The sequence below is a fragment of the Eretmochelys imbricata genome, chromosome 19 (genome assembly GCF_965152235.1).
Source record: "Eretmochelys imbricata isolate rEreImb1 chromosome 19, rEreImb1.hap1, whole genome shotgun sequence".
Taxonomy (NCBI): domain Eukaryota; kingdom Metazoa; phylum Chordata; order Testudines; family Cheloniidae; genus Eretmochelys; species Eretmochelys imbricata.
Genome location: NC_135590.1, coordinates 10,991,427 through 11,012,933, shown reverse-complemented (window position 1 = coordinate 11,012,933; position 21,507 = coordinate 10,991,427). Strand labels below are relative to the sequence as shown.

General features: G+C 59.1%; 1 protein-coding gene across 5 annotated transcripts in view; it reads left to right on the top strand.

The window, feature by feature from the left end:
- AHDC1 (AT-hook DNA binding motif containing 1) overlaps positions 1-21,507 on the top strand; it is a 106,181-nt gene that overhangs the window by 21,733 nt on the left and 62,941 nt on the right. Inside the window, exon 2 of one of the 5 annotated variants that reach the window (XM_077837971.1) lies at positions 507-671. The exons of the other annotated variants lie outside the window; for them this stretch is intronic. The gene's annotated coding sequence lies outside the window, so the exon portion shown is untranslated. The remainder of the gene's footprint in view (positions 1-506; positions 672-21,507) is intronic. 5 annotated transcript variants of the gene reach the window in all.

The window sequence follows — 21,507 nt, the reverse complement described above, 5'->3', positions numbered from 1 at the left end:
TGCAGGTGCTCAGTGCTTCTGCAGACCAGGCCCTGGGCATCTCAGGTTGAATATCTGAAAATGCAGGCTCACAAAATTAGGGGCTACTTCTGAAAAAGTTTGGCTGTAAGCTCCGTGCCTCGGTTTCCGCATCTATGGAAGGGGAAAGAATAACCCCTTCTGGAGTCGGGGGGCATAATGGCTTCATTAGTATTCGGGGAAGGCAGCTGAATGCTATTGTGGCGCTTGCTGGCAGGGGGCGGGAACGCGCGGTGAGGTGAGGATGGACACATGAAACAGGCTCACTCCCTGCCCCACTCGGCTCCCCACACCCCGCTCCATCTGCACCTTGCATGTAAAACCTGGCCATAGTGCTCTGGTCTGTGTGAGCCCGACTGCCTGTCTACGGCCCACTGGGGCCGAGAGGCGAGGAGGGTTCGAGTTAAGGGGATAGTCGCTAATATCCCTTCCCCCGCCTGCACGCTTCCTTTCTCCGTCTCCCCCTCCAGCTGTCTCTCTCCCATCAGGTGCCGTCCAGTGTTGAAGCTCTGGCCTGAGCTGAAGGATATTTCACTCCCCTCCCCCCCTCCGCCGCCCTGCTGGCCACTTCAGCCGCCTCTTGCATGGTCTCTGTGGATGAGGCCCATGTTAGGACAACCATGTGCCCTGGTCTAAGTAGAGCCCTGGAGCGGGTGAGTCTCCCTTGTGCTTTCGTCCTCTCTGCCCGGTCGGCTATTGGAAGCGGGCCACGTAGCTGGGCTCTCCTGTACCCCACCCCACTCTGGCAGTGGTGTAGCTCACCCTCGAGCCCATCATCCAGGTCCCACGTCACGTGCACGTGGCCCCGGCACCGGCTTCTAGGGGCCTCCCCGAGGTCCGGCCCAGGTGAAATTGGCACATTGGCAGCCGAGCTAGCAGGTGCGGGAGACCGAAGGGCAGCGAGGTCAGCTGAGCTTGCGCAGCAGGGGAGTGGGGGCGAGAATTTGGTGCTCGTGGAAGTAAAGGACTCAAGCGGGGGACCAGGGGAAGGAGCAGTGCAAGCGTTCTCTGTGTTAGCCAGCCTCACCCTCTGCTATGCCAGTCCTGGGCCTCTTGCTGCCAGCTGCACTGGGCTTGTAATCTGAGCAAGAGCCTACTGGTTGGTAGCTGGAGACCTCCTGGCTCTCTTGCTTTGGAGCGGGGCAGTCTGTGCGCCTCATAGGGGGCAGCCGGGAACCCCCCACATCTTCCAGGTGGCGTGAGGCACAGTCCAGCCCTCTTGTGGCGCTCTTCAGGGGCGGTTTGGTTGGCTGCCCGGGGCATGCATGGCTGGCATCTGTAAGAAGTTGGGGTGAGTTTAGCAGAGTGGGGCGAGGGTTGGGGGGCACTTAGCTGGCGAGAGCAGGCAGCGGGGATGGAGGAGAGAAGAAGTCATAAGGGGGAATTCTGCCCTGGCCCCATCCTGCTCGGTCTGGATTTGGAGCTTATTCTAGCAGCCACTTCCTGGCGGGGTGGAAAGGGGTGTGGAGGGGCAGGGAGCTGAGGAAGGGGCGTGTTACCTGTGGCGGGGGTGGGGAGCTGGAAGAATGGGGCCGTGGCTCCGTTAATGAGCTTTGGGTTATGTATGCAGCTTGTGCTTTATTCCTGTCCCCGGATGGCCATATCCTCCCCTTCAATCCAGCCAGGGTTGTCTTCTGGCCGGGGCAGGTGGTGAGGTCGAGGTCGCAGCTGGGCTCTGGGGCTGGGACCCATCTCTGGGTGGCGGAAACCACAGGGCACCTTCTGCTCTGTGTGTGTGTGTGCGCTGGGAGAGGGACCCTGGTGCCCGGGTGCTAGAGAAGGATCTATCAGCTGAGGCTGAGCGTGGAATGGCTGCCAGGTTGGCCCCCGCCATCACAGCACGTCTGGGGCCTACCTAGCCCTGGGGAAGCAGGTGTCCCTGCCGTTGGGTCCTCTGGCCTGTGTCTCCTACGGGGGAGTCTCTTGCACACCCCTGCCCCAGGGGGGCCATCCCTTCGCTAGAGGAGGGGGTGCCCATCAGCACCCCTCCCCCCCAGTGAGGAGACAGGTCGCCAGCCCAGCCCAGCAGGCAGGCTGCCGCCAGCAGCAATCAGCTGGACCTCTCCTCTTCCACGTGCTACTCTGCCTCTGACTCACTGCTTGCATCCGGTGTGTGGTCCTGGGGAAGGGGGTGGAATTCTGCCTCGGCTGGCACCGGCTGGCCCCATCGCTTCCTGGCCGAGGGGAGTTACTCGCCTCCAGGTGGTTCCAGTCCGAGGCAAGGGTGGATCCTGGGCAGGTGGGGCAGTTCTGGGCCCTTGCCAGCCACTGGATGCGAGTCCCTGGGCCTGCAGCGAGCTCGCAGCCTTGGTGCTGGGCGAGGGCTTGGTCTGTGGTTAGGCGGTCACCATCAGAGCCAGTAACAGGTCCTCTGTATGCAGACAGACAGACACGGAGGAGGCTGTCAGCGGGGAGCTCTGGCCTGCGGGGAGCCTCAGGCAGCCAAGTGGGTTGTGAGCGAGGGCTGCAGACTCTGGCCGGTGTGGGGCAAAGGGAACAACCGCAGCAGAACAAACCCCCTGCTCGGGGCCTCTCGTGGCCATAGACGTTTGCTCTTGGGGGAGTCAGGACACCGGGGTTCGATCCACAGCCCCGCCCCAGGTGTGTTCAGTGACGTGCCCAGTCACACGATATTCTCGGCCCCAGACACCAGCCTCCATCCTGTCCCGCTCGAGCCAGTGGCCACCCCCGTCAGCTCAGGGGCAGCAGGGATGGGTATTCCAGTCCTCATGGCCCCCGTAAGGCAGGGGCTGGTGTCCCCATGTTGTGGCTGGGGAGGCAGCCGGAGAGGGGAGATAACATGTCCGTGGTGATGCAGTGAATTAGTGTCTGGGCTGGGATCAGAGCCGGCGCCTCATGGTGCGGGCTGGGAGGTCCTCGCTCAGGACTGGCCGAGGCAATTATGAAATACACAGTTAATGACGTAGTTAGTGGCCATGATCCTGCAATGTGGGCTGCTAATTCGGATGCCCGTGCCTTGATGCAGTCCCAGCGACATCCGTGAACATGCTAGCTCTGCTATGCTCTGTGCAGTCTTATCCTGCAGCCCCGGCCGTGACCGCCTGCCCTTTCCTTCTCCGGCAGAGCCCTGACCCCCTGTCTGCGAGGCATGGGGCTGTGACGTCGTTTAGCTCGCCCTCGGAGCTGCTGTAGTGAATGGAGGGTGGATGGATCCTGAGCTAACCGGGGTGGGCATTTGGCAGAAGGGGGTCTCTCCTCCTGTGAGCGTCCTAGAGGAATGACGGGGATGGGCCGTGGGTCGCTCCCAGCCAGGCCCTGCTGGTGTATTGGGGCTCCAGGACTCCTCGCCTGCTCTCCCCACAGGTGTACCAGGGTGGTTTCCCCCTGGCTGGGCCATGGGGCAGAGCTCCGTGCACATCGTTAGTGAGTCAGGAGCACTGAGGGGAGAGGAACCCAGTGGAGCTGGACTTCCCCCTGGGAGGGCTGATGGGCGCGAGGGGGAGGAAGGGCTGCAGACCTGCAGCTGCAGGCGGCTCATGCTTGGCTGCAGATGGAATGGCCCCAGGTGTTGCAGGGAATGCGGGCAGCTCTCTGGGAAGCTGGAGGGGGCTGGGTGGGGGCTGGGCAGGAGGATTTAGCCTCATAAATCAGAGATTCATTCCCCCCCACCCTACATTTCATCTCTCGCCAAACCTGCTTTTCCTGCAGGCCTTGTGCAGGGCCCGTGTCCCTGATCATCCCCAGAGTGCACAGACTGTTACAGTGCAGCCCCACTCCCCTGCAGCAGGGGGTGGGGTATCTTGGGGGGGGGGGATCTCCAAAAAATTTATTGTCCTCTGGAATATTTCCCCCTCTGCCCCTTGCCTCCCCTGCTGCCCCACCCTTCTCTCTACCCCTCCCCCTCCCATGCCCCCCACCTCTTCCCGCCCCATCACTTCCTCACTCCCCAGCCTGCCAGTGGGCTCTGAGCCGACCTGGATTCTGCAGCCCAGGGCACATGTGTGAGATCGGCCCTGCACAGCCCATAAACCTCCGCCTACCCAGGCCCGGTTGCACCAGGGGCATTAGACCGCTGACGGCAGGGGGGGAGACGTCTTCTAAGTGGTGTTTTGATTCTCTGGTATCCCGGTTAAGGGGCCGGGGGCTTATAGTGTCTGTGCCCTTTGGAACAAGGCCTGTGTTCCAACGCCTACCACAGCGGGGGCCTGACCCAGGCCAGGGCTCGTAGGTGCCATCACAGCGTGACTAATAACCAGGGGACAAGGGGGGGTTGTCCCCACAGTCTCCTTTGGGTGAAAACAGGATGGTGGTTGCTTAGTAGCTCAGCTGCTCCTCCTGCAGAGTCCCCCAGCTGAAGTCCTAATCCACTGTGACACCGCGACCATCTCCGCGGCGGCTAATTGTGGTGTCCCCAGCCGAGGATTATGGTTTAAAGTGGGGAATAAGCAGCGGGTGCAGATGAGCTCCTAAGCAACAAAGCTCCTGTTTTCATGCAAGCGACTTTTATTATTAATATAATTAAAAGCCAACGGGAGGGAAAACGTGCCTCTGCTGAGCGTTCCCTGCAGGGTTGGCTGGGCAGGGACAGTGCCGCAAAGCTTTCCACCTGTCAGTGGGTGCGTAAGATCCAGCCTGCATTTTAGGGCACCCCACCAGCCGAGGAGCAGAACCCAGGAGTCCTGACTCACTGTCCTCTGTTCTGACCGTTCGACCGCGCTCCCTCCCCGTCTGGGAATAGAACCCGGGAGTCCTATCTCTACACACTTGCCCTTTCCTTCCCAGCTCCATCTGACACATGCTTATCCAGCACCTTCCATTGGAGGGTCTCAAAATGCTTCATAAACATCATAGAATCATAGAAGATTAGTGTTGGAAGAGACCTCAGGAGGTCATCTAGTCCAACCCCCTGCTCAAAGCAGGACCAATCCCCAACTAAATCATCCCAGCCAGGGCTTTGTCAAGCCTGACCTTAAAAATATCTAAGGAAGGAGATTCCACCACCTCCCTAGGTAACCCGTTCCAGTGCTTCACCACCCTCCTAGTGAAATAGTGTTTCCTAATAGCCAATCTAGACCTCCCCCTCTGCAACTTGAGACCATTGCTCCTTGTTCTGTCATTTGTCACCACTGAGAACAACTGAGCTCCATCCTCTTTGGAACCCCCCCCTTCAGGTACTTGAAGGCTGCTATCAAATCCCCCCTCACTCTTCTCTTATGAAGACTAAATAACCCCAGATCAATAAACATCCCCGGGTCAGGTCCGTTCTGTGGTGCTGTCCCCATTTCACAGGAGGGGGAGCTGAGACGTGAAGAGGGGAAGGTGACTTGCTCACGGTTACACAGTGAGTCTGTGGCAGGAGGAGAAGCCAGGAGCCTTGACTCCCAGCCCCTCCCTGCTCTTACCACTTCTGCCTCCCAGCTTTCCTCCCAAGGCCAGGAAGAGAACCCAGGAGTCCTGGCTGCCAGCCCCCTGCTCTAACCACAAGACACACTTCCCCCCCCCCAGTACTGTAATGCAGGCAGGTCTGTCTCTGGGGTAATCTATGTGCTGAGCGAATCTAAACTCAGCCCCTATGAAAGGGGCTTTGTATACTCAGGGTAGAAGCAGGCCTGGCTCCTCCCCGGACCGTCTCTTGGTCCTGTCCTGCTTCCCCAGGCTACGCCTTTGCATCAAGGCCACCATTTATTGCTTCCTGCTCGGGAAGGTGACACAGTCAGCAGCTGTGGTTTAGCTCAGATCTGTCTGGCCACGTTTCCACAGCTGAGTGATAAGCACAAGCTCCTTGTGAGAGCCTGAGCCGCCGGGCCCAGCGCAGGCCGGCCTCTGGAGATGATTCTCTTTCAGAGCCACGGCCCTCAGGTTTGCCCTGTTCTCTGCACTAGACAGGTGAAAATGGAGCTCGGAGCATCGAAACCGCGGCATGCCTGGCATGTTCTCTTTAAACAGAACTGAAGTGGGCTTAGGGCTGGGTGGAAGCAGCCCTGGAGGCTGGAATGATCCACAGAGCATCAAAAGGGGAGCAATTTGCAATGCCTACCTGCCCATGCTGGATGTGAACCGGTCACCTAGAGGTGAAAGGCTCCATGTTTCATTGTCAATCCCCTAGAGCTGAGCCAACCACCCCCATCCTGCATGTGGCCCGCTCTAGCTCAGGTGGCCTCCCAGGGTGACTATGAGGCTGTTATGGCTGGCCACCTGCGGGGTCCTCTGCCGCACTCAGGAACTGCCCTCCTGTAGTCCACGCAGCAGGTCTCCCCCACAAGCTGAACTGTGATTCGCCTGGCAAACCCCATGGCTGCAGTAAGATCAACCTCCTGTTTTTTTTAAGACCTCCAAAGCCCCTTCAGACCAGTCCCGTATATGGGCATTTCTGCCTCCACTGCCCAGAGGGGAGCAAAACCACAGTGGCTGTGCCGGAATACCCGGGCTATTTATGTCCCACCTTCGAGTCTGTCAAAGCGTCCTTCCGCCAAGCAGCGGGTCAGAGCAGTGCCGGCAAACGGCAGCTCCTTCTAAGCAGTGCTTCTGCCGGTGCCCCGGTGCGTTTGGTTTCTCTGCATGGAATTTAGGGAGAATCAGCCCTTCGGGGCGCATGCAGGATTCTTTGGGAGCTGCATGAAGGCAGCCTCTTGGCCGGAGGAAGCCTGCTGCTGGCAGAGGGATGTGCTGATGTGCTGGGACACAGGAGACCTGCGTTCGACTCTCACCTTGGTGGTCTGCGGTGTCACTTGTGTGCCTCAGTTTCCCCTCCCACTCTGTCTGGTTAGATTGTGGAACTCCTTGCCTAAGGAGGTTGTGAAGGCTAAGAGTATAACAGGGTTTAAAAGAGAACTAGATAAATTCATGGAGGTTAAGTTCATTAATGGCTATTAGCCAAGATGGGTAAGGAATGGTGTCCCTAGCCTCTGTTTGTCAGAGGGTGGAGATGGATGGCAGGAGAGAGATCACTTGATCATTACCTGTTAGGTTCACTCCCTCTGGGGCACCTGGCATTGGCCACTGTTGGCAGACAGGATACTGGGCTGGATGGTCCTTTGGTCTGACCCAGTATGGCCGTTCTTGTGTTCTTATTGTGAGCTCTTTGGGACCGGGGCCGTCCCTCGCTACTTGTCTGTGCAGTGCCTAGTGCAGTGGGGCCCTGATCCCAGCTGGGCACTGCTGTCCCGCACCTGCTAACTAAGGGTGATGCTGAGCCCCCGGGTCTGTGCTGATTGCCTGCCCCAGGTGCCCGCGCTGGCCTTGCTGAGGCTGCCCAGGAAAGAGAGAGAGAGAATTTAGTGTCTGGGGCTTGGCTCTTGGAGGAAAGTGGCTTTGGGGAAGGGCTGGATGTGCATTGCACATTCCAAAGCAGGGGGGGCCCAGCCTGCTGCCCACCTCACCAGCCAGACAGGTAAGGGGCCAGAAAACCAGGAGAGAAGCCTCAAATCTCTGGAGCTCCCTTGTCTTCTCATGTGCACTATCTTCATGCCTTCTTGTGTGCAGCCCCATGGCACGTCCCTGCGCTCAGCTGCAAGGCCCCGATCCCGGCCACGATCAGGTCCCTCCTAAAGACCCGCTTTGGCCATTCTGTTTGGTGACAGGTATAGAAATTACCGGTGGTTCCCCTTCTCCTAATGCCTGTGGATTGGTCCTTAGACTTTACCATCCACCCATCCCTTTGTGAGTGTTTGGAAAGTGCCTGGCAAGCAGCGGGCGCTGCCACAAATAATGATACACAGTGGACCAAGCTCTTGCTCACCTTAAATATTCTCTTTCAAAGTTAATGTGGGGGAGGCGTGATCACGGGAGAAAGGCAAGTGGGCTTCAGTGCTCTGGGTCACTCGGTTCCATGGGCTGGAGCCTCTTGCTGAGCCATGTGGTACCCGCACTTAGTACGCCCACATTTTGAATAGTGCATGCAGATATGGTCACCCCATCCCAAAAAAGATACACCTCTACACCTCTATAACGTGACCCGATATAACATTAATTCGGATCAAACGCGGTAAAGCAGCACTCCGGCAGGGGCGGGATTGTGTGTTCTGGTGGATCAAAGCCAGTTTGATATAATGCAGTTTCACCTATAACGCTGTAAGATTTTTTGGCTCCCGAGGACAGCATTATATCAGGGTAGAGGTGTATATTGGAATTGGAAAAGGTTCAGAAAAGGGCAACAAAAATGATTAGGGGTCTGGAACAACTTCCATATGAGGAGAGATTAAGACTGGGACTTTTCATCTTGGAAAAGAGACGACTAAGGGGGGGGATGTGATAGAGGTCTATAAAATCATGACTGGTGTGGAGAAAGTAAATAAGGAAGTGTTAGTCACTCCTTCTCATAACACAAGAACTAGGGGTCACCAAATTAAATGAATAGGCAGCAGGTTTAAAACAAACAGAAGGAAGTATTTCTTCACACAACGCACAGTCAACTTGTGGAACTCTTTGCCAGAGGATGTTGTGAAGGCCAAGACCATAAGAGGATTCAAAAAAGAACTAGATACGTTCCTGGAGGCTAGGTCCATCAATGGTTGTTAGCCAGGGTGGGCAGGGAGGGTGTCCTGAGCCTCTATTTGCCAGAATCTGGGAATGGGTCACAGGGAATGGATCACTTGATGATTCCCTGTTCTGTTCATTCCCTCTGGGGCACCTGGCACTGGCCATTGTCAGAAGACTGAATACTGGACTAGATGGACTTCTGGTCTGACCCAGTCTGGCTGTTCTTAGGTTCTTAAGAATGCTGTGGGATCATAGGGTGGCCACTGCCGGCAGGTTCTCCTAGACCTGCCCACTGGTGTCTTGCACCTTCCTCTGAGTTCGCTTCTGTCAGCCACTGAGCAAAGTGTCTCTCTGCTCTGATGCTGTCTGGCAAGTCCTGGGATGCTAGGGGTGGACGTGGGAGACACGCCAGTCTGAAAGGTGAGTTTGTGTGCAGATGTGAGGCTCCGCTTTATCCTGGCATCAACATGGGGTTGATGTCCCCCCTTAAAGCTGCCCTGCCCCTGAAATGGGAACCCAACCATTATTTCCCTGGCCTTTGCTGGGCTTTGAAGTCCTGCCAGTAGCACTCTGCAGATCTGCCTCATTAACAGGCAGCAAATTAACACAACCCCCTTGTTCAGTCCCCTCGCTTGCTTGCCCGCCCTCTTGTTCCCTGGCTCAGGACCGGTGAGAATGTGGAAGTGGGGTTTGGGGCAAGCCGTGGGACAAGCACCCTCTCCCACCCTCCAGTCCCTGTAAGCTCTGGCTCTCTGTATTGTCCTGTACCATCGTGCTAAGTCCCTGGCCTGATGGTTTATTCTCCTCAATTCTGGCGTATGGTGCCGGGGCTGCTCTCTCTCTGGACAGGAAGACGAATGAATTCCATTACGGGATCGTGATTTTATTCCACGTGTCAGGGAGTCTGAGATTAACTTGCTCACCAGTCTGTGACAAACCCAGACACACACACACACGCACAAACACAGAGGTGTTTGCACGTCTGCTGCAGGTGGGGCCGGAGCGGTGCACTGGATCCCTCCCCTCCCAGCAGGGCCTGCAGGCAGACGTCCTTCTGTTCTGCAGCCCCTCATGCAGCAGGAGCAAATGCCACTGCCTTTGCACGGAGGCCTTGCAGCATGTGCTTTTCCTGGGCTGCCCCCCACTCCTTTCTAACTCATTGGGCAGCAGCCTGAGGGTGCTGCAGGGAACCCAGGGCGAGCTACAGGACGGGAACCTATGGACTGGACAAAGCTCCTCGGGGGCTGGTTCGGGTTCATTTGCAGTGAGGGGGAATGGCGTACTGCTACTCTCGCTTTCTCGGCTTGGTCTCCAAAGCAGCTGTCGTCCGGGTGTCTCTGAGCATGTCAGCCTGCCCGGGCGGGCGCTGAGCTCCCAGCAGGGGTGAGGTGGTTAAAAAAGAAGTGGGGAAACGGCCCTGTGCTCAACTCCATATTCCCCAAGTGAGACGTGTATGGCTGACTCCCCGGGTGGGCACCACTCCACCCCGCCCCAGTGCGGAGGGGCTGCAGACGAGGCCTGTGTGCCTCAAAATAGGCCTTCAGCCACTCGTAAGCGGTGCCCGGCCTTCCTGCAGGCCCCCTGCGCGTGGGTAGGGTCACCTCCAGTGGCTTTCAGGGTGGGGCCGTGAAGTGTCTTTGCCCTGGGGAGGGAAGGCCTGGTGGCCCGGGGTGCGTCATTAGAGCTGGCGGAGGGGGTGTCCCTGGCAATGGGCCTCCGTCAGTCCCGTAGCCCTGGGTGTAATCGCTGGCTCCGTGTCGCTGTTGCTAGGAGAGTAGGTCCCAGGCTGCACCGCGCAGAGTGGCCTGTCGGCCGCGTGTAGGGAAACAGGAAAGGCTCCTTGGCCCCCTCTCTGGGCCCTGGCCCCGGCAGGCTGCTCGCGGGCGGGGGGGTGGGGGCCGCGGGGGACGGCAGGAGGGGCTGAGTTAGCGCAGCTGCCTGGAGGGCTGGAGCGACCAGCCGTTCAAGGCTGGAATGGCGGAGTGTGACTCCCGAGTACCTGGCTCAATGGCAGCCAGTTGTCGGGGCCGGGGCTGGGGGGGCTGTGTGTGCCACAGGGCTGCAGTGCCAGGGAGGGCTCAGCACGGCCCGGCACAGCACACACGCACGCACAGGCTGGGGAGTTGCAGTTGACCTTCCCAATGCAGCTGGCGTCCTCCTTCCCTCGCCCGCCCCTCCCTGCACTGATATGGGTGCAGGCAGCTGGCTATGTTTGCTGGAGGCTTTTGCATTCCAGTTCTTGGGTCACTCGCCTTCTAGACCTCTCCAGGGAGCGGGGCTGCTGGGAGCTGGAGCAAACAACTGGAGGGCTCGGTGGGGGACAGACCCCAGCGTGGGGGCGGGGGGGGGGAGTTGCTCCCGACTGCATGGCCTCACTCCTCTTGCTGTCCCCCTCCCCCTGACTCCCCTTGGGGTGAAGGATTGTGAATGTTGCATGTGAATTCCTGTAAAAAATGGAATAAGTGTTCGCTTCCTTGTCTGCATGGCCCTGAGCGTCCGCAAGGGTTGGGCAGGTATTTCAAGCACCAAGGCACGTTGGCTCCCATCCCCGGGGAGGGGTGTGCTACGGTTCCCTTTGGAGCCCCCCACCGTGCGGGCACATTTTTGCCTCTTGGAGCAATTCCTGGGGCAGGCGCCAGCGGGATCCTAGGGTCCGGGAAGCAGGGTACTCCAGTTATATGCAGGGGAAGCCGGGGGCGCAGTATTGCCTGGGCATTGCCTATAGCATGGCAGGGGGCCCGCTAGGTATGTCACGGTAGCCTGGGAGGTACCCTCGCCTGGTGGCCGGTGGCGGAGCGAAGCCGGGGCGGGGGGTGAATGGGGGTTTCACAGGACACAGTGGCAGGTGGACATCAGGGTGCGGGTGAGGCCTGTTCTGGAAAGGAGGAGGAAGTCGGCCCGGTCCCTGCTTGGTGGGTCCCCCAGTTCTGAGCAAGCTAAGCTGCCCGGCTCAGCCGCCTTGTTCCTGGGCTTGCCCAGCAGCAGCCTGGTTAATGTGTAGTGGAATGCGCTGTGGAATTCTCCCTGGGAAGATTAAGGGTCTGTGTGGAGCCACAACAGTGCAACATGATTCAGTGCTGAAGGGAGCAGGGGAGGGGTAAGTGTGGGGCAGGGAGGAAGCAGAGGGTCAGTGGGGGGCTGAGTTCTCCCAGGGAGCCCGGCTGCATGGGGGAAGGTCAGGTCTGGCCAGATGCAGCCCCTCCGCCCTCCCTCCAGCACTTTGCACATTAATGCAAATGCACAGGCCTGAGTGGTTCATTAGCAGCGTGTGGAATGGAATAATGCATCCGCATCCCATTAGCCTAATGAAAAAAGGGAACGGGCACCTGGAACAAAGCTGCCGACTCTTGGCTTGTGTCCTGGAGCTGGCGGTGCTGGGGCCCCCGCTTGCATCAGCCGGGTAACTTCAGCGGGTGCATCCTTGGGGGCCTGGGGATCCCCAGCTCCCTGCGAGGGGAGGCCAGTTGGGGAGCAGCGAGAGAGGTGCCTGATCTGGACAGGATGGGGACACACATGGACAGCTTCCCTGGTGCCTCGGTGCGGGAGCTTCTCCTCAGTCTGTGCCAGGCACAGATGGCCCGGTGTGGGGTGGATCAGGCAAGGGTGGGCAGTTGAGCTCATGTGCAGTCAGCTCCGCAGGGAACTTCCACCCTGCAGAACAGTACCCCTGGCCCCCGGCCTGCTTCTGTGGCTCTCCCATGGCTCTGACCCTCGGGGCACCCGGGAATCCGTGCCACCTCCCGGCCACCCCCTGGTTCTAATGGCCCAGGCAGCTTGCTGGCTGTGTTGGTGTCTGGACTGGGGCCAAGGGAGCACTGGGGCCAGTGAGCGCGGCGGGTGTAACCCGGACCTTGGAGCGCCCATTGTCCCCCATGAACTGGCCACATCCTGATTAGGATTATGCCAGGATTTACTCTGACAAACTTGCTCCATTTGCTTTGCAGCTTCCCTGAGTGCTCAGCAGGGCGGAGGCTGCTTGGACTCCGCACAGGACCATGCAGGAGCAGAGGCTGGCCGGGGGGAGGGAATTTGGCTCCGCTCCTCCCAGCGGGAGGGGCTGTCCAGACGTGGAGGAGTGTTAGCAGACAGTTCCTGCCCTCCTCCCTTCGCTCAGCCTCTCCCAGCAGGCGGCGCTGGAGGGAGCAACGGAGGAGTGTTAGGGGTGTGGGAGGGAGCAGGGGGGTCCCAGCAGGGGGCGCTGGAGGGGAGCGGGGTGGGAGCAGGGGGGTCTCAGCAGGGGGCGCTGGAAGGGAGCAGGAGCAGGGGGGCCCCACCAGGGGGTGCTGGAGGGGAGCAGGGCGGTCCCAGCAGGGGGCCTTGGAGGGGAGCAGGAGCAGGGGGATCCCAGCAGGGGGCACTGGAGGGGAGTGGGGCCGGGGCTGCCCGTCGGCCCCAGCAAGTTGTGAAAACAGCAAAGCAAAGCCCAGCTCCCCCAGCCAGAGAGCCCGGTTCAGCTGGGCAGTCGTTCTGAGCCGGGCAGAGAAATGCCCTGGTCTCCGGGGCTGGGAGCAGGGAGGCTGAAGGATTAGGGGGAGCGTCGCCAACCAAACCAGGCTGTGCCGGAACCAATTAGCCTCTAGCAGGCAGCGTTTCAGATGCTGTTATTTCTGCCTCTGCTCTCCCTCCTTCTGTCTCTCTCTGCCGTTCTCTTTCTCTGGCTCCGCGTCCCTCCCCTTCCCCACACGCCCGCCCCCAGCAGCTCCTCTGTCTCCATTCCTCCCCGTGTTGGAGCTTGTTTTGGGCAGCACAGGGTTGGAGTGAGTCACGCCGCGCGGCACGGAGGGGATTCAAGGAGACGTCTGCTGTTGCTGGGCTTTGGGCTGTGCTGGCACCGTGGGTGGAGAGCAGCGTGTTTTGTGTGAAACCCCCCACCCCCTCACCCGCCCGCCCCTCACCTGCCAGCACGGCCAAAGGGGGGGTCTCTTGGCCGAGGCAGCCAGCGGCTGAGTCACGGATGAAACTTTAGAGCCGTTGGAACTTCCTCCGCCGAGCCCTGTGCTGGGGGAAGTGGTTTATCGGGGCGACTGGGCCGGGCATGTGGTTACCCAGTTTCCAGACTGGGCCCGGTGCACCGGCATGAAACCAGGGGCTTTAGATAGAAGCCCGGCTCTGAGGCGAAGGAGGAGAGATGTCTTTCTCACCCGGGGCGGGGGGGGAGCCTAATATTTCCTGCTGGCCCCCCTCCCCTTCTGGTCACAGCCATCTCCTCCCCTTGCCTTGAGCTGCACTGGTAAGATATTTCAGTGCCACTGGATCAGGAGGAGATTTAGGTCAAGTGCTCAAGTGAGTGGAAACAGCCATCTGTGTGGGGAGAGGAGGCCAGGCCATCCGGAGCCCAAGGAGCCGATGGCCAGCGTTGCAGAGCAGGCCTCGAGGTGGGGGAGGAAGAGAGCAAGGCAAGGGCGCTGGCTTAAAAAGGCACCGCAGACTCGACGTCGAGTCGGTGATCTTCCAGTGTGCGGGCTCACGGCCTCCCTTTGTCTCCTTCCTGCAAAATAAAAATACCCCCCCTCCCCATGCACATGCATACTGGCAGGGCTGCTGTCAAAAATGGAGGGGAAAAGCTGCTGGAGCTGCCTTGGCCAGGATCCAAGACCCTCCTGACATCTAACAGGAAGGTGTGTGTTTGGGGAGGGGGGAGGGGGAGGATAAAGCGATCCGAGTGCCAGGCAGAATTAGGCAAAATCCCAGCCCTCTCCTGGTGCAGGCTTGCAAATCTCACTGCTGGGAATGATCTAAACCAGGAGGAAGCATGGCCTAGTGCATGGAACAGGACTCCTGGGTTCAGGCAGGGAACGAGGGTGGAGCAGCGGGGGACCGAGAGTCCGGATTCCTGTTTGTTCTCCCAGCCGTGGGAGGGAGTGTGGTCGGAGGGTGCTGGGGAAGAAGGTATTTTCTTGCCGTGAGTTAGCTGACGCAAGGTAAATCCTAGTGAAGACAAGGCAGTTTGTAGGTTTCACATGTGAGCAGATCGGGGCAAAGACTCTGGGGGCTCTAGGGTTTGCCCCAGCCTGCTAACACATGGGAAGACCAAGCAGGGGTCATTTTAAACTAGGCTTTTACCTTTTGTCAATTACACGGTAGCAAACTTGTGCTGAGGACACACCTTTGTCCTGGTGAAGACAAGGCCTGAAGGTTAGAACCAGGACCTGGGAATCAGGACTCCTGGGTTTTCTTTTTGACTCTCACTGACTCATTGGGCAAGTCACTTCATACCTCTGTGCCTCAGTTTCCCCATCTGTGAATACTATGAGCTTCAGTAAGCCTGTACCACCCTCTCCAGAGAGGTGACATTGTGTGGGCGTATATTGCTGTAGTGTTTGAAGACCCCAATCAGGTACCCGCCATTGTGCTAGTCAGAGGTTTACAATGTTCCTAATGTTCATAAAGGTCTTTGAGATCCTCAAGGGAAAAGCATCAGAAGAGGGTAAAACAGTGTCGTGCGTAAGCTCCCAGGCATCTGAGAACGGCAGGACGTTGGGGCCACAAGGGATCATCCTGTGGGTAGGAAACCGGGGTCTGGCATTTTCTGTTCTTCACTTGCCGTTCTTTACCTGTCTCTGCGTTTCCTGTGGAGTTCTTTAATTTTCTGATTTGCGTCCGTGCGTGTGACGGAAAAGAGGAAACCCTTAAAAACCCTGCTGTGGGCGGGCATATGCAAACCAGGCTCTTTCCTGCAGGTGGCACTGACGGTGGGGTTGTAGGGCTGGCCCGGGCCTGCTGACTCAGCGCTCTGAAGGCAGCTGGATCAGGGGAGATTTCCTGTCCCGCGGTTTTTGGGTGATCACATAATCTCCAAAGTTAGAGGTGTGTGTACGTGGGGGGTGGGGGAGAAAAAGCCTTTCTGTGCCACCTTGTTCCTTCCTCCAGACCTGGAGCTGTATTAGTCACTTCAGCGCTTTGCCCAGTCTTGTTCTAAATGACCCCAGCCAAGGGGGCTCTCCCCTGCCCCTACTTGGGAGGCCGTTCCCCAGGCTAATGGATCCATCGCACTGCTAAGAAGTGTTGCCCTGATATTCAGCCTATTCACGTGGTAATTTCATCCCCATTTGCTATGGAGGTGAAGCATTGGCTCGTCAAGCGCACAGTTGGTTCCTGGGTGGCTGAGGGTGAGGCTTGTCTTGGTAGAGTGGGGCTATTTTGGGGGGCAGGGGATGGTGATATCCCAGTGTACACTTCGGTCCGGGTCCTTCCCAGAAGCTGGGAATGGGCGACAGGGGATGGATCACTTGGTGATTCCCTCTTCTGTTCGTTCCTCCTGGTGCACCTAGCATTGGCCGCTGTCGGAAGACAGGATACTGGGCTGGATGGACCTTTGCTCTGACCCAGTATGAACGTAAGAATGGCCCCACTGGCCATATAGGGCCATTCTTAGGTTCCTATGTCCTTCAAGCTGCTGCCAGTGGCTGGACCCCAGCACCCACTCAGAGTCGCACCAACCTCAGGCCCTTAGTGCCCTGCTGACCCTCCCCCCATTAACCCAGCAGGGAGAAAAGGGTTCTCGGTGCAACGTTCTGCTTTTAAATTGAGCCGGACCCTCGCCTTTAACACTGGGCTCCCGGGGCTCCCAAGCCATCCCAGTCGCTGGAGGGGCTTTGTCCTTTCCGTTTCCTTTCGTTATTTCGGTGGCTCTGTGCAGCTTTGCTGAATCTCCACTAGGAGGGTGATTTGATTTGATTTTTCCCTCCAGGAGTCCTCTCTCCACTTGGCACTTGTTCTGCCGGCTCTGTGTGGCTCAGGGGGTGAGCAGCACCCCCAAGGAGGAGGCATGCGGGCAGCCGGTTTGGTGCTGGGGAGGGGTAGTTGGGGCAGGAGGAGATAGTGTTGCACATGTGTGTCCAGAGGGATTGTGTGGGGCAAGAAGGGAGAAGGGGGTCTGGGATGGATGGAGAGGCATATGGGGCAGTGATGGGGGACTGGGTGAGAAGGAGGTGGTGTAAGGTGCTGGGGAGGGTACAATGGGAGCTGTAGTGCTGAGGGAAGGGTGGGGTCAGGGGCCTGGGGTGGTGGTTAGGGGAAGGGAGTTACTATGTTGATTTCCCCGAGGCAGGGGATCCTTGGGGAGTGCAGTGGCTGGGGGCCGGCGGGTGGAAAGGGTCCGTGGATTCCAGGAGCTGCCAGTTCTTTACAGTCTCGGAGGGCTCCATTAATTCTTTAAATATCCAGCCTTTCCAGGTGGGTTTTGTTGAAAATTAATTTCCGGAGCTATTTTAATTTCGCTGTAGTTAATTTGCTGTTTATTTTAATTAATTAACGTCGGGTAAATCTCCTCCCAAGCATCCCGCAGCCGTCTGTGGCGGCCGAACCCTGGGTGGGAAGGGTGTGGGGAGGGAGGGAGCCAGGGATGCCAAGGGGATCGCGGGGGCTGGGGTGCAGGAGGGAATCTCAGTCCCCTGCCCCATTCTCCTGTCCTGCTCAATCTCTCACCCCTAGAATGGCCTTGAGGATTTGGCTCTCGACCGGAGAAACGCATTGGGAGAGATTAACTGGAGCGTCCCCTCTGTGTCCATCTGTGCCGTGGGTCTGGCGGCCCAGGCCACCGTGGCCCATCAGCAGCAGGAGGCAGCGATGCTCCAGGTCCCTGCTCCATTGTCCAGGGAGGACCCCTTGGCTGATTGAAGTAAAGCTGAGGGGCAGTGTGGTCCAAGGGGTAGAGCGCTGGCCTGGCCATCAGGGGATCTGGGTTCTGTTCCTGGCTCTGCCAGCGGCCTGCTGGGTGACCTGGAGCCAGAAGCGTCATAATGCCGTCCCCGCCCCCATTGTCTAGTTGGACTGTAAGCTCATAAGGGCAAGGCCTGTCTGTGTGTGTGTTTGTGCAGGGCCTCGCACAGCTCCCTCACTGTCCCGGAGCTCAGCTGGGGCCTCCAGCCACGGCTGTCATGTCAATAATGGCAGTAGCATCAACCTCCCCGGCTGGAGCTGTGGGCCTACTTCCTGCCAGGGCCGGGGATCCACCTGCTCCCCAGCTTCTCGCAAGGGGATAGAGCCCCAGGGCGAGGGGGCTAGCAGGGAGAGGACAGCAGGGAGCTGTTGCAGGCATAGGGTCTGCAGGAGCAGCGATGAGACTGGGGAGGGCTGGGGGGCGGCATGGCCAGGTACAGGGGAGTGTGCAATGGGGCTCTACCTCCTAACCCCTTTGTGACTCCTGGGGAGGAAATGGGGGCGTCCCCCAGTAGCTCCCTGCGTCTCCAGTACTGGGTCCCCCTGCCCCAAAGGCGGCTGGGCCTGGCCTGTTTCGTCACCTCATGCAATGCACAGTCCCCCGGCCCCGGGCTGCTGCTCTCCCCTCCTGAGGAGCATCAGCTGGCCAGGCTGCTGTTGAGAAGGGCCTGCACGCCCCGCCTGCGTCTCCATCCTCCCCGTCTCCTCCCCCCAGGGGGCTCCTGGGCTCCCCCCCAGCGAGCGGGAAGAGGCAGCGGGCTCAGGCCAGCAGCATCACGGGTGGCTCATCTGGCCTGCTCAGGGTGCAACACAGCAGCTGACTCCAGCACGCAGGGCGCGTTTCCTCCGAGACAAAGGGGTTTAGGAGCCTTTGTCCTGTGGAGAGAGCCTGTCCCACCTGCGGGCTGTGGGAGCTGCAGGTGTGGGGCTGGGCCTTGTGTGCACTGCAGTGGAGCCCAGAGGCCCCAGGCGGGAAGCTGCAAGGGGAGGCGGGATGGTCTGAGGGCCTGGCCTGGTTGGTCCTGACCCGCAGACGTAGCTGCTGTGTGGGGAAGGGGTCCAGGACAAAGCCTAGGGGTGCAGGCTGGCGGGGTGAGCCCGGGCACCTCTACGCGGGGCTATTGTACGGTAGCGCCGTCTCTGGCCATCCTGTGCCTGCCTCCTCCATGATGCAGGGACACTGCTTGGCCTGCTACGGAGGGTCCCGAGGCCCCACATCCCTGTGCCCCTCAGTGGCTCCTTCTCAGCCCCGGACCCACTTCCAGCCCCTGGCAGAGAACCAGCCCTTCCTGGGGCACTGGGTCCCCTTTATCCTGCCCTGCAAGAGCTCTCCTGGAGCTATGGGTCCCCCAACTTTCTCCCCTTCATTCTGGGGCTCCAGGCCCCTCTCTCCCTCCCCAAGGGAGGAGCTCCAAACCCCCACAGGAGCAGCTTCTCCCTGGATTCTGGGTCCCCCTTTTATAGCCCCGCTCCCTGAAGCAGATTCCTCCTCCCAGCCATGGGGAAAGGGGCTGCCATGGTGGCTGGGCGGGTGCGTGTCTCTAGGCCAGGGAGTGAGAAGGAATGAACAGGTGGGGATGACAAACGGAGGAGTGCGTGAGAGGGGGAAAGTGCAGGGTTAGGAGAGGGATAGAGTGACGGGCGAGGGGGCGTGAGATGAGGAACAAGCTGACATCAAAGAGAGGAGTAGGAGAAAGACCTGAACGCCCTAGTAGGGCAGGGGATAAGTTGGGGCTCGGAGCAGAGCTATAGGCAATAATGGGGGGGTGGGGTGGGGGCACACAGGAAGAGCCTCTGGGAACCCCAGCTCCTCCGGGGTCCACAGGGTCTGGTCTATGCCCCAGCGTGTAAGCAGGCCCAAGGGAGAGTGATCCCTTTAGTGGACTGGGCCCAGTGAGACCGAACCTGGGCTGTTGCTGAGTATATTCGAAACCGTCTCCCCGTCTCCTGCATCGGACGCCCCTTGCCACTTCCACGCCGCCCCCTAGGCCTGCCTCCCTTGGAGCCCCGCCTCACTGGCTCGCCCCTCGGGTCCCGCTGTCTGGGCCTGACCTCAAGTGTCCCTTGCGTTCATTGCGGGTGAATGCCAGGAATGAGCTCTAGTCATTGGGGGGCTATCGGGGCCCACAACAGACAAACCAAACGGTGTGATGCTCCCAGATTCACCCCTGCCTGGGTTGGTGGCATGGCTAATTCCGGAGAGCTCAGTGGGAACAGCAGGGGCTCCTCAGCCCTCTTGGGGCAGAGCCTCTGGCCCCGATCCTGGGCTGCGTTCAAACCCCTTTCCACCTCTCCTGTGCTGTAGAAGGGCTGGAAAGCAGATGGGTCCCCTTGCTGGGAATTCCCCCACAACCAAGAGGTGGGACAGGGTAGGTCAGGTAGAACAGACTGATGCTGCCCCCCTCTGCTGGCGTGGGAGGGGGTGTGGCTGGAGCACTGTTTTCCTGCTCGCCCAGGGTGCTGGAGTGGCCCGAAGAGACCATAACTTAAAGCAGCGTCTGGGGCTACCCTGCCTTACATGAGCAGCCAGGCAAACCCTCAGCCAAGCCCAGAATTCAAGTGGCACAAAGATGGCTGCTTCCCACAAATTGGGGCCCTGGGCTCTGGCCCATCTGCCAGTGCCCCGCACACTTTTGGCACTTGGGGTGACGACCGCTGTTCTCTCCAGCACCGGGGTCGTGTGGGGCTCTGTGCAGACAAATAAACAGGCCCACTTCTGGCCTCCAGGAGCTTGCAATCTGACTTAGACTCAAAGTAACCCTGAGCCCTGGGCCATAACATGTTGCAACAGCTGTGCTCGATCCAGCCAAATTGCTGGGCTGACTTCAGTGATGTCCTGAGAACGTGGAGGTGGAAGGGAGTGGTGAGGGTCTCCATGGGTTTACGGAGAGCTAGTCCTGGTGCCCCAGGCACTGCTGACCCCATGGAGACCCTCACAACACCTTGCAGTTACTCAGGGGAAGCTGGGCTCTGGACCAGCGGGGTCCCTGGAGCCTTTCCCTGCTTCACTGTGGAGCATTGGAGGGTGGGGTCCGTCCAGAGATCTTTCCCTTGCAAAGCAGTCCAAAGAATGGAGGAGTTGAACTTGCTGATTGGGGTGTGTTGGGGGGAAGGGTGGGATAAAGAGGAAACTGAAATCTCTCTAGAGTGGAATCGACACAAGGGGATGCCAGGCCAGGGCCCCATCTGCCAACGTGTGCGAACACGCGCGTGCTCAGTGCACGCCAGGGCCTTGACTTCCCTGATCCGGGGATCCACGTGTGGGAGGCTTTGAGGAGGCTGCTGCTAAGAGGTGGCAGGAATGTGCTGAGCCAGGAAGGGTTAATGGCACCAGGACTTTCAGAGAGTCCCCCTCCCTCCCCTGCCTGCCTTGTGCTCTTGGCAGGGAGGCTCCGCTAGATAAGGGGAAAACCAGAGAGAGCCCTGGTGCTGGCAAGGAAGCAGAGACCTTTATTCAAACTATGTGTCTGGAACCAGCCTCCGGGAGCAACACAGAGAGACAACAGGGACCCAGGGGTGGGGTGGGGGAGGGAAACGCCTGCCTCCCTGTTACATTTCACCCTCCGGCCCAACCGTCTGGTTAACGGCAAAGCAGGCTGGGCTGTGTCTGTGCCTAAAGTGAGTCCAGATCTGCTCAAACCGCAGGGCTTTGGAGGCACTGCCTGTCCCAAGTGCCGGGTGCACAGCCAGCCTCTGCAGAGAGCAAAACTCCTCAGCTGCAGTTGCCTGCCTGCCCCTGCCTCAGCAGGCCACTTCGTCCTAGAGTCCAGAATGGCCCAGCTTTCACCCCCCCCCCCCCCCCCGCGCACGAGTGGGACGGCGTCTCCTCAGCGTGGAGAGGAGGAGCGCCGTATGGCTTAGCGAGGGAGGGAGCACGGTCTCGTGGTCAGAGCAGGGCTAGGAGGCAGGCGACCAGAGTGCTTTGCTGTAGACTTGCTTGGGGCTGTTGGACAAGTCACCTTGGAGGGGCTGACTTGCAGAGGTGCTGAGCAGCCACAAGGGATTTTGCCTGGAGCTGGCTGTGCTCAGCACCTTTGAAAATCAGGCCCGTTAATCACTCTGTGCCTCGGTTTCCCCATCTGTAAAAGAGGGATAATACTGAGCTGCGCCCTGCTGTGGAGAGGGGCTGAGGAGTCATTCATTAATGTTTGAAAAGCGCTTAAATAATTCACCACGTTCAGTGGCAAAAGAAACCCGGCTAGTGCATCAAGCCCCCTGCATCCGCCTCTCTCTGCGTCCCTGAGCGTCACTCGCAGCATAGCGCGTAGAGATGGGAGATGAGCAATTCGGAACTAGGAACCTAAATGGGTCAGAGCCTAAGGGTGCTGCCGTGGGGGGGATCCTGCAGACTGGGCTATGGGCTGGAAAAGTTCTTACGGGTAGCCCCGG